General features: G+C 37.0%; 1 pseudogene; it reads left to right on the top strand.

Annotated features, from left to right (window-relative positions):
- Nucleotides 1–418: 418 nt before the first annotated feature.
- LOC124523357 (40S ribosomal protein SA-like) overlaps nucleotides 419–13,199 on the top strand; it is a 38,551-nt pseudogene continuing 25,770 nt past the window's right edge.

Genomic DNA, 13,199 nt, shown 5'->3' on the forward strand with positions numbered 1-13,199 from the left:
TTATTTATTTTGTAATAGTAGAGTTGATGAAATTAGTAATAAGGTTTTAACAGGCAAAGATCACAGGAAAAGAAATTCAAAATAAAAGGGATAGTATAAACAGAGGTGGCTTATCTATTAGATTGTATTACCGAGGTAGTGTTGCCCCATAAGTCTGTGGTCTGGGTTAAAATAGTAGAAACTGTCCTCAGTGTAACCACAGGGATTCTGGGAGATTCTTTCACTTCTTATGGATCAAAAACACTGTGTTTCAAACAAGAGCATGGCTTAGGATACCTTCCTGCACCATTCTACATAATTACAAGATGTATAATATTTTAACTTCAGGAATGGTACCTAATGTGCAATGTAATTTTCCAACTCTAAAGAGTTGGCAAAGGTAGTTATTTTCACTTGTGGCAAACAGTTTGGCGAAATTATGAGCGACTATCCAGGACTGGCAAGAAGCAAAACACCAATCAAAGGCAATAAAACTGGAAATCCACAAGACATGTGGTCTGAAACATGTATAGTTTCTTTTAATTAAAAATATTTTTTTTAAAGAAAGAGAGCATTCAGCAGGGGAGAAGGGCAGAGGGAGATAAGAAGAGAAGCTCAAGCAGGCTCCATACTTAGTGTGGAACCCAACATAGGGCTTGATCCCACAACCCTGGGACCATGACCTGAGCTGAAATCAAGAGTTGGAGGGTCAACTGACTGAGTCACCCACATGCTCCTGAAACATATAATTTTTAATTAATAATTTAAACAAGAATTGATTCTTCCAGAAGAAAGAATTGAAAGAAGTGATAAAAATTCAAGTCCTAATATGGAGAAAAATTAATTAAGTATTCATATGATTTCAAGATTCTCTCACAACCAATAGAGAGTGGAGGGTAACTTCATCATCCTAGAGTAAATCTTTATTTTAGAATTTTGGCAATAACTGCTATTGCCAAAAAAAACCAAAAAACAAAAACAAAAACCCTGATTCACACTATACCCAACTCCCACAGCCTCCACCATTCCTGGAAAAGAAAGAAAGAAAGAAAGAAAGAAAGAAAGAAAGAAAGAAAGAAAGAAAGAAAGAAAGAAAGAAAGAAAGAAAGAAAGAAAGAAAGAAAGAAAGAAAGAAGGAAGAAGAGCTGAAGGACGCTGCAAAGAACAGCGAACTGGGAATAAAAATATATGTACTCAAACTTTGACTCTGTAGTATATATGACTGGAGGGATGAACAAGAGTGTCAATGTGTTGAATCTCTGCTCAAGTATCAATTCCCCAACTGCCAGCCTCTCTCTTCTCTGTATTTATACCATTTCCCTTGAGACAGAAGGGTTAACATGCCAAGACTTATCTTGGGAAGGCAGGCCTCCCCGGAAAGAAGTTAGCTTTCTACAAAGCTTCACACAAACTCAGCAATGACCTATTGCTTAAAGCAATTAATCCTGGTCAATGGCGGCAAGTCCTGGGCCCCAGTTCCCCAGTCATGCCAGATTCTCCAACCTGAATGTTTATGTAAAAAATCCTGCCATTAGTTTGCTAGATAGTGCTAGCTAGATAGTGCTAGATAGTGCAATCACAAGTCTTACACTTCAGCCCACTAATCACTTCAGGGGAGAGGCTTGTACCCCCAACCATAAATGCTGAGTTAGCAGCATGAAGGTAGAGCCCACTCTTAATGGTGTTGTACCCTGGCTGGCCACGTACAACAGCAAGGAAGAGCTGATGCTTCCCTAATAATTCATCCTAGAAGCCCCAAATCTCAAGATTGGAAATCTCTTTGCCAGAATCTGATTTCTAGCCATGCCAGATTGCTTTGTGCTGCCCCAGAATCTTATGAACAGAGAAAAAAAAACTACACATCTGCTACTAGATGACATTGTAAGTTTTCCCCCAGGGCTGATATGTGTACATTCTGGCTATTTGCCCTGGTTGTCACAATATTACTACTGATAATACTTATCAAGGGAGGAATAATATCTCTTGATAACCATTTAGTAGCTTGCTTAAATAGAAAAGGATGGTTAAAGTATATATATAGACTAGATATAGATATAGATATAGACACATATATACATACATATATAATATATATATATGTATGTGTGTATAAATATATTTACATATATATTTATATAAATAAGTATATTTATATAAATACATATATTTTTAAAGTTTATTTATTTATTTTGAGCACAAGAAGGGGATGGGCAGAGAGGGAGAGAGAGAATCCCAAGCAGGCTCTGAACTGCCAGCACAGAGCCCAATGCAGGGCTAAATCTCCCAAACCACGAGATCATGACCTGAGCTGAAATCAAGAGTCTAACACTTACGCGAGTGAGCCTCTCAGGCACCCCAAAATGTATTTTTTTACATATACACTTATATATGGTTTACTCTATGACTTCTCATATCATATGAGTCTCTGCAGTAAATATGTAAAAATAAATAAATAAAATTATATATTTTTTGAAATATATTGAAATAAATTATATATTTAGTTTTGAAACATGTTTTACCATGTATCATATAAAATATAAGAATATAATATACATATTTTCAATATGTCATATATTTGTGTATACTTACACATTTTAAATATATATTAAGAAATATAAATATAGATTAATAATATAATTAATATATATTTTAATATATAATGTAATTAATATATTATATTAATATAATTAAGTATATATTATATAATATATAAATATATATTAAATATTATAATAAATATATTTCTATAAAACAAACATTATATATGCTATACATAAATAAATATATGTGTGTTTTATACATATTTATATAAATATATTTATGTGTTTTTAAAATATATATTTATAGGGGCGCCTGGGTGGCGCAGTCGGTTAAGCGTCCGACTTCAGCCAGGTCACGATCTCACGGTCCGTATGTTCGAGCCCCGCATCAGGCTCTGGGCTGATGGCTCAGAGCCTGGAGCCTGTTTCCGATTCTGTGTCTCCCTCTCTCTCTGCCCCTCCCCCGTTCATGCTCTGTCTCTCTCTGTCCCAAAAATAAAATAAACGTTGAAAAAAAAATTAAAATATATATTTATAAATGATATTTCTATTTCTAGGCATTTTGGGGTTCGATGGTAAAGGACTTAGCCATATCTGTACACAAGCCAGCATGGGTATCCTCAAAGCTACAAAGCTTTTAGGTAACCTAGTTGGAGGCTAACAGAGGTAGGATGCCTGGGATACTGAGCAGGGCTGTGTGAGAATGTCTTGTAGTCATGGCAGCAACCACTGGGACTGGGCTGCCGCTGACTCTCATAGAACCTTTGCAAAAGAGTCCATGGATGTGTAGTTTCCCCTACCTTTCTAAGCTGTCTGCTTCTTCCAGTTTTTTAAATGATCCAGACCACCCCTTCCATACCTGCACACATGCATACTTCTGCAGTGGATTATGTCAAATATTAGCTTTGGTGTCAAAGGCTCACTGTCAGAAGAATCTGGAGTAATGCCTGTCCTAGCACATAAACACCAATTCTGCCTCAGTTTCCTAATTAACACCACATTATCCTTTTCTGCCTGTAAACCTGCCCTTAATTCCAGTCCAGCCCAAGATATTGTTGGACGTGGCTTGCGATACATTCCTACATATTCCTCTCTATTCTGGATATACTAGTTACTAGGAGAGCTCAAATTCTGCACCCAGCGTCCTTCCCATGAAGATCTAGATTTTATTTTCATCTGTTAGGAGTTCTTATGGCTTGAATTATGTTTCCACCAAAAAGAAGTCCTAACTCCTGGTACCTCAGAATGTGACCTTATTTGAAAACAGAGTCTTTACAGAGGTAACTGAGTTAAAATGAGAGCATTAGGTGGGTCCTAATCCAATCTAACTGGAGACCTTATTAAAAGAGGAAATTTGGACAGAGAGGCAGACATGCATAGGAGGAAGGTGATGTGAAGAGACTCAAGGAGAAAATGGTCATTGACAAGCCAAGAAGAGAGGCCTTGGACAGGGATCCTTACCTCACATCCTTCAGAAGGATTCAACTTTGAACATACCTTGCTCTTGGACTCTAGTCTCCAGAACTGAAACAATATATTTTTGTTAAGTATCAATATGTGGTACTTTGTTGCAACAATCCCAGCAAATGAATACAAGAGGGGTCCAGAGTTTCCAAACTAAAAGTGTGCATACCTGAACATCAAATCATTGTGGTCATCCAGAGGACACATTGCACTGCTCTGGAGGGCAGCATTCCCATGGTCATATCATGATTCATACCCAAACTGGGCAGTTTATACTCTGCACAGCCTCACATAGTGTCCCTGACCAAGTCAACTGGTGGATAGAATTGAATAGTGGACAGAATACCTCAATGATGGTCAGGAAGCACTTACTACGTATATTTAAAAACCAGCTTTACATTTAGCTAACTTACAGGCAAATTAAACATTATAAGAGAATGATATTAGGAAGGGGCACCTGAGTGGCTCAGTTGGTTAAATGCTTGACTCTTGGTTTCAGATCAGGTCATGATCTCATGGTCTATGAATTCGAGCTCCACATCGATCTCCACACTGATAGTGAGCCTGAGATTCTATCTCTCCCTCTCTCTGTCCCTCCCTTACTCGCATGTGTGCTTTCTCTCTCTCTCTCTCAAAATAAATAAATAAGCTTAAAAAAAATATTACATAGGCACTACTTGGTTTTCACAGTGCTTCTAAAACTAGAAAAATTAAGCCTTTCCGCACTACCCAGAGAGGAGTCCATATGGCATTGTTTTGCATTCCAATTGTAACTTAAAGGGAAACTTTCACAGTGTCTGGAACCCTTGATGTCCTACTAGTGAAGGAGGAGGATGTCCTCAAATTCTTTGCAGCAGGAATCCACTTAGATGATACCAACATTGACTTCCCAATGGAACAGTACATCTACAAAAGGAAATGTGATGGCATGTATATCATAAATCTCAAGAGAACCTGGGAGAAGCTTCTGCTGGCAGCTCATGCCATTGTTGCCATTGAAAACCCGCTGATGTCAGCATCATATCACCCAGGAATAGTGGTCAATGAGCTGTGCTGAAGTAAGCTGCTGCCACTGGAGCCATTCCTATGTCTTGCTGTCTCACTCCTGGAACTTTCACTAATCAGATCCAGGCAGCCTACTAGGAGCCAAGACTTCTGGTGGTTATTGATCTAGGACTGACCACCAGCTTCTCACAGAGGCTTCTTATGTTAACCTGCCTCCATTTGTATGTGTAACAAAGACTGTCCTCTGTGCTATGTGGACACCGTCATCTCTGCAATAATAAGTGAGCCCACTCAGTGGGTCTGATGTGGTGGATACTGACCTAGGAAGTTCTGCACATGCATTGCACCATTTTCCGTGAACACCATAGGAAGCCATACCTGATCTCAACTTCTACAAAGACTTGAAGAAATGAAAAAGAAATTGAAAAGAAACTGCTGAGAAGACGGTGACAAAGGAGAAATTTCAGGGTGAATGGACTGTTTGAGTTCCCGAGTTCACTGCTATTCAACATGAAGTCGCAGACTGATCTGAAGGCATGGTTCTCTCTGTGCCTATTCAGCAGTTCTGCACTGAAGACTGGAGTGCTCAGCCTGCCACTGAAGACTGATTTGCAGCTCCCACTACCCAGGCCACTAAATGGATGGGAGCAGACACTGAGTGTTCTCTTAAACTACTTTTCCAAACACTCAGACAAGACAGAAATAAGGTTGATGCAAAATAAGCAACTTATAAAAGTCGTAAAAAAAAAAAAAGAAAAGAAAGAAAAAAAGAAAAGTAGATAACTTAAGGTTAATAGTATATTGGGATGTCTTTTAGCACAAAATTACAAAACCAGAGAATATTTTTGTGGAGTTAACCTAGCAGGACACTCACCTGAGTATGAGCTGGGAAAAATGTTTTCATTATCTTTGTAAAGCTGGGCTTCCCACATACTTCCCATTGGTCATTGATCCAACAGGATCAGTTCTTGAGGTAAGAAAATGGGTGCAAGGTAAGTAGAAGTGGGTGACTTTAGGTGTTGCACTTGAATATTCAGGCAGCTGGGATACAGCACTGTTTTCTGATAATGAGATTTAGAAGGCTTAAAGATTTAAGCTATCCCCAGAGTGGAACGGGTTTCCTCTTTTAGCCTTTCTGGCACAGGGATATTCAGCTAAAAATTGTATTGGTCTGCCTATCCATCTCCATAGTAATACTTATTCATTATTAGGAATGTCCTGGATATTGAAATACAAAGACCATAGTCATATCAATCTGTTCTCCAAGTGTTTACATTGTAGTAGAAGATATAAGATAGATATATATAAAATTTCAATACAGAATAGAAAATTATTAGTGTCACAAAAATACAGTTAAAGTGTCACAGAAGTTCAAGAAGGAGGATATTGTGGAAGTGATGGTATTTAAGTGACATAAATTACATTAACAGGTAGAGAAAATGACATAAGCCAAGACAGAGTAGAAGTTGAGGAATGACTAGAGTACAGGCATGTTTAGAGGAACTAGGAAATATGGTTGAAAGATCAACTCTGTGTCAACTATAGAGGATATTTATTACTAGACTAGGAATGTAAGTTTTATTCTGAAGACCAACAGAAGCCACTCAAAGATGACATTACAGAGATGTTGTGAGAGAAATTCCAGAGGAAAGATGTCACCCTATCATATGACTTCTGATGGCTGTCTTCCTTCCAAGATCCCCTCAGTCTCTGGATTCATGTAAGTTTTATTCTGAAGACCAACAGAAGCCACTCAAAGATGACATTACAGAGATGTTGTGAGAGAAATTCCAGAAGAAAGATGTCACCCTATCATATGACTTCTGATGGCTGTCTTCCTTCTAAGATTCCCTCAGTCTCTGGATTCATGTTTAAGAAGAAATAATCCTTCAACAAAGACATGGACCACATTGGTTGAGTTAAGGCTTGGGGTATGGGGAAGCTACTAAATATTTCTGAAAATACTGGCTATATCACAGGTGAGGACAGAGGGAGCAAAGTTCAAGCAACTAAAGGGAATAGCAAACCAAAGCCATGGGGGCTCTTCCCTTCCTGGCAATCCCTCTAGGCAAGAAGCCAGTTCAGAGACATCGTCAGCTTGTCTTTTCACAAATGACAATTTCTCAGCAGGAAAGTGATATTTTTCCTCTTTGCCTCATTCCCTGACACATAATTGGTAATCTCTTCCAATACTTGATGGTCTAATAAAAAAAAGCTGATGGGAAAATAACTGTGGGCTGGAAGGAAGAACCTAAACTCTAGGCATCTTTAGCCTGATTCAAATCATTAACAGTGAACTTTAGCCAAGTGAAGCAAATACTTACAGAGCAACTAGAAAGGACCTACAGGATCCACTGAACTGGAATTTGCTACACTGAGCCAACCCTGCAAAAGTGTGATTACAAAACCACAAAGCTTGACCAAGGAAATGTTCGTGTGTTCCAGGGCCTTGTATCTAAAATTACACTCGGTCTGAAATCCCCATCCTTTCCTACTATAAGAATTGACTAACTGTATTGCTCTACATACATAATTTTGTATCTAAATATTATGATCAACTCAAAGTGTGGTTTCTAGAAATTTATTATGAAGAAACACAAATATGCAAAGATGCATGAAGAAGGATGTTCCCTGCAGCATTGCCTAATTTTTTGAAAGTCTGTATTCATTTATCCATTTAAGTAATCTCTACACCCAACGTGGGGCTTAAACTCATAACCCTGAGATCAAGAGTCATATGCTTTTCCAACTGAGCCAGGCAGGCACCTCCAGCATTGTCTAAACAAGCAAAAGACTGGAAACAATATAAATATCCAATAGAAGATGATTGCTTAAGTGAAATACAGTAATACAACGAACAACCAGTCACCAAATAAAAAGAATAAATTAAATGCACATACTGTCTTTGACTTGCAATTTTTCAAATTTATATTAAGAGGGAAAAACAATAAACGTTCAATATAAACCATACTTCAAATTCTGAAACTTCTGAATTTTGATCCTTTCCCAGGCTAAGTATATGCAGCATGACCCGCTTGCATGATACTGGACAGAAGCAATAAGCTGCAGCTCCCAGTCAGCCACACAATCATGAAGTTAAACAACCAAAACACGACCACTCTGTTTTGCACTTTCAGTACAACATTCAATAAATTATACAAGATATTCAGTACTTTATTACAAAATAAGTTTTGTGTTAGACGATAGTTTTGATGATGTGTGTTAGATGTGTTAGATGATAGTTTTGCCCAACTATAGGCTAATGTAACTGTTCTGAGCACAATTAAGGTATGGTGTTCAGTAGATTAAGTGTATTAACTACACTCTCAAATTATGATATTTTCAATGTCTGACGGCTTCAACAGGATGTAACTCCATCATAAGTGGAGGAAGTGTACTAATAAGAAAATATGTCTATGTATTGTTGTCCATGTGTCCCCTAAATATTGTCATGAAAAATGACTAGGATGCAAATGGTATAATACAATCTAATTTTTAAATACATATATAAAAATTTTATTTATGCAAGATATTTGTATATATTTGTAATATATATATATATATACATATATATATATATATATATATATATATATATATGCCTATCATCTCCATGTAGAGAGATAGAATCTGTGATATATAGACATATATGAAAAAAATGTGTGGGTGTAAAACCTAAAAATTGTGAACCAAGTTAATAGTGTCTCTGAGGGATTTAGATTGTGGAGAATCCTTCATTTTTGAGTTTGTGCACTTCTGAATGGATTGAAATTTCTTACAATAATCAAATACTATTTTTATAATCATATAAAGGATATTTATATCTGAAAAGATAGTAAACGCACCAGTCCTTCATTAACTTTTCAAATTTCATTATCATTACATCAGAGATAATTTTAAGATCTTTTTAAGCATGGTGAAAATTACAGCATGGCACTAAATAAGCCATGTGGCATAGTGGAAAGAATACTGGAAATAAAGTCCAAAGCCTTCAGTTGAGCCTGAGCTCTCCATTTTCCCTTTCAAGCCTTATCTTTTCTCATGTATAAAATAAGTTGGTATATTTACTGACTCTCAAGGTCCTAACCAATACTAACATTTCATTATTCTAACTGGAAATAAATATACCAAGATTCAGTTCTCCCTTATTAGAAATGGCCTACAATGAGCCTCACAAAACTATAATCAATGTAAAGAGAAGTGGAACTAGTCCCTCTACACACTTGGAAGGGCTGGAATGGAATAAATTTCTATCCTAAATCCCCAAATCACAAGCATATTCTACTTCTTTTAGCAAAGAATGTGAGGGAAGGTGACCAAGTTGTTTTTATAGACTTGCAGTCAGAATGTTTGCCAATAATTCTATAATAATTGCCTAAGACTCACTCACTCATTCACTCACCATTTTTTAGACATGAAATTGAGACCAAACAGGTAAAGGTACCTGCACAAAATCTTACAGCTAATAAGTAGAAGATTCAGGACTATGAACATTTAAATCATATCTAGACTGAGTATAATACTCTTCAGACTTTACAGCTTCAGAATAAGCATAAATTGTCATAAGTACCAAATAATGCTTCAAATTTCCCCATAGTCTTTACCTGATGAGTCTCTTTGTAATACCTCTCCCAGTCCAACTTACTTCTCTGAAACTGTAACACATTACAAGGGAAAGACTCTTGAAGATGATTTCCATCTCCCTTTTGCGGCACACTGATAATTACCTATCATCTGCTTTGGGGATGCAATTACACTCAAGGTGTGATCTAAGTTATCCTAACCACTTGCAAGAAACCAAAGAAACAACTACTGTAAGATGGAAGGTAAATTAAAAAGGGTCAACTTAGAAGCATAGAGAAGCTGTGTTTAATAAAAAAAAAAAAATCACAAAACAAGGAAACAGAAGACCTAAGTTTAAGTCCTACTTCTGCTATTCAGTTTCTTTAGGACCCTGGTGAAGCTATTTAAGAATTCTGTGGCACAAGAACAGACACTCAGATCAATGGAACAGAATAGAGAACCCAGAAATGGACCCACAAACTTATGGGCAACTAATCTTTGACAAAGCATGAAAGAATATCCAACGGGATAAAGACAGTCTCTTCAGCAAGTGGTGCTGGGAAAACTGGACAGCGACATGCAGAAGAATGAACCTGGACCACTTTCTTACACCATATACAAAAACAAACTCAAAATGGATGAAAGACCTCAACGTAAGACAGGAAGCCATCAAAATCCTTGAGGAGAAAGCAGGCAAAAACCTCTTTGATCTTGGCCGCAGCAACTTCTTATTCAACACATCTCCAGAGGCAAGGGAAACAAAAGCAAACACGAACTACTGAGAACTCATCAAAATAAAAAGCGAAGGAAACAATCAGCAAAACTAAAAGGCAACCCACAGAATGGGAGAAGATATTTGCAGACGACATATCAGATAAAGGGTTAGTATCCAAAATCTACAAAGAACTTATCAAACTCAACACCCAAAAAACAAATAATCCAGTGAAGAAATGGGCAAAAGACATGAATAGACACTTCTCCAAAGAAGACATCCAGATGGCCAACTGACACATGAAAAAATGCTCAACATCACTCATCATCAGGGAAATACAGATCAAAACCACAATGAGATACCACCTTACACCTGTCAGAATGGCTAACATTAACAACTCAGGCAACAACAGATGTTGGTGAGGATGTGGAGAAAGAGGATCTCTTTTGCATTGTTGGTGGGGATGCAAGCTGGTGAAGCCACTCTGGAAAACAGTATGGTGATTCCTCAGAAAACTAAAAATAGAACTATCCTACAATCCAGAAATTGCACTACTAGGTATTTATCCAAGGGATACAAGGATGCTGTTTTGAAGGGGCACATGCACCCCAATGTTTATAGCAGCACTATCAACAATAGCCAAAGTATGGAAAGAGCCCAAGTGTCCATCAATGGCTGAATGGATAAAGAAGATGTGGTATATGTATACAATGGAGTATTACTTGGCAATCAAAAAGAATGAAATCTTGTCATTTGCAACTATGTGGATGGAACTGGAGGGTATTACGCTAAGTGAAATTAGTCAGTCAGAGAAAGACAAATATCATATGACTTCACTCACATGAGGACTTTAAGAGACAAAACAGATGAACATAAGGGAAGGGAAACAAAAATAATATAAAAACAGGGAGGTGACAAAACATAAGAGACTCTTAAATATGGAGAAAAAACTGAGGGTTACTGGAGGGATTTTGGGAGGGGGATGGGCTAAATGGGTAAGGGGCACTAAGGAATCTACTGAAATCATTGTTGCACTATATGCTAATTTGGATGTAAATTTTTTAAAAAATTAAAAGAAAAGAAAAAAAAAGAATTCTTTGTCTCAGTTTCCACATGTATAATTGAGGAAGCATTCATTAATTCATTTGTTGAACAAATATTTGGTTGCTAACATGTAAAAGGCATGGTACTAGATGCAGAAGATACAATATTGGGAGGAAAAAAGATAAAATGTTGGGTCAAACCAGATCCAGTTAGTACTTGTTCTCGTGGAATGAGTAGTCTAGAAGGAGAGTTAAACATTAAATAATCATACAAATTAATGAGAATTAGAATACTAAAAATGATCTTTTTAGAATATATAAGTACCTGAACTGTTCTTGAGCAAGTGATGCCTCAACTTGGATATGATAGATGAATAGTTACTAAACTGGTGAAAGGAGAAAGGAGCAAAGAGGAAGCACCATGTTCAAAGACCCTGTGAAAACAAAATAGTGTTGGTTTGAAAAATGCAGACTAATTGTGAGATGATACGAAACAGGGCATAGAATGTTGCTTTAACAATTAAAGTACAAGATACACTAGGTGTTAATAGGAAGAGAAAAGCATACAAATCAATTGAAACAACTCTCCTCCTAATTGAAAGGCACTGTTAAAATACTAGCTAATAGGGGCGTCTGGGTGTCTCAAGTCATGATCCCACAGTTTATGAGTTCAAGCCCCACAGAGGGCTCTGTGCACAGCTCAGAGCCTGGAGCCTGCTTCAGATTCCGTGTCTCCCTCTCTCTCTGTTCCTCTCCTGCTCACACTCTGTCTCTGTCTCTCACAAAAATAAATAAAGATTAAAAAAAATTTTTCTAAATACTAGCTGATAGATTTCAAGATACACTACAAAGCTGTAGTAATCAAAACAGTATGGTACTGGAACAAAAATCGACTCATAGATGAATGGACCAGAATAGATAGCCCAGAAATAAACCCACAATATATGGTCAATTAATCTTTTTTTTTTTTTTGGTCAATTAATCATTGACAAAGGAGGAAAGAATATGCAATGGGAAAAAGTTTCTTCAACAAATGGTGTTGGGAAAAGTGGAAAGCTATACGCAAAAGAATAAAATTGGACCATTTTCTTGCACCATAAACAAAAATAAACTCAAAATGGATTAAAGACCTAAATATGAGACCTGAAGCCATAAAAATCCCAGAAGAGAACACAGGCAGTAATTTCTTTAACATCAGCCATAGCAACATTTTTCTAGATATGTTTCCTGAAGCAAAGGAAACAAAAGCAAAAATAAAATATAGGGACTTCATCAAAATAAAAGGTTTCTGCACAGCAAAAGAAATAATCAGCAAGACAAAAACTTACTGAATGGGAGAAGATATTTGCAAATGGCATATCCAATAAAGAGTTAGTATCCAAAATATATAAAGAACTTATACAACTCAACACACACACACACACACACACACACACACAAAACCCAAATAATCCAATTAAAATGGGCAGAAAACATGAAAAGGCATTTCTCTAAAGACATACAGATAACCAGGTCTTCTGGGTGGCTTAGTTGGTTAAGCATCCCACTTTTGGTTTCGGCTCAGGTCATGACCTCACGATTCGTGAATTTGAGCCCAACATCAGGCTCTATGCTGACAATGCAGAGACTGCCTGGGATTTTCTTTCTTACCCTCTCTCTGCCCCTCCCATGCATGCTCTTTGTCTCTGTCTCTCAAAATAAATAAGCAAGCTTTAAAAAAAAAACATACAGATGACCAACAGACACATGAAAAGCTGTTCAACGTCACTCGTCATCAGGGAAATGCAAATCAAAACCACAATAAGATATCACCTCATACCTGTCAGAATGGCTAAAATCAAAAACACAAGAAATATGCGTTGATAAGGATGCAGAAAAAAAGGAACCCTCATG

Source organism: Lynx rufus, unplaced genomic scaffold (genome assembly GCF_022079265.1).
Source record: "Lynx rufus isolate CCGP_SWC_20201006 ecotype Redwood Valley unplaced genomic scaffold, mLynRuf1.p SCAF_4, whole genome shotgun sequence".
Classification (NCBI taxonomy): Eukaryota; Metazoa; Chordata; class Mammalia; order Carnivora; family Felidae; genus Lynx; species Lynx rufus.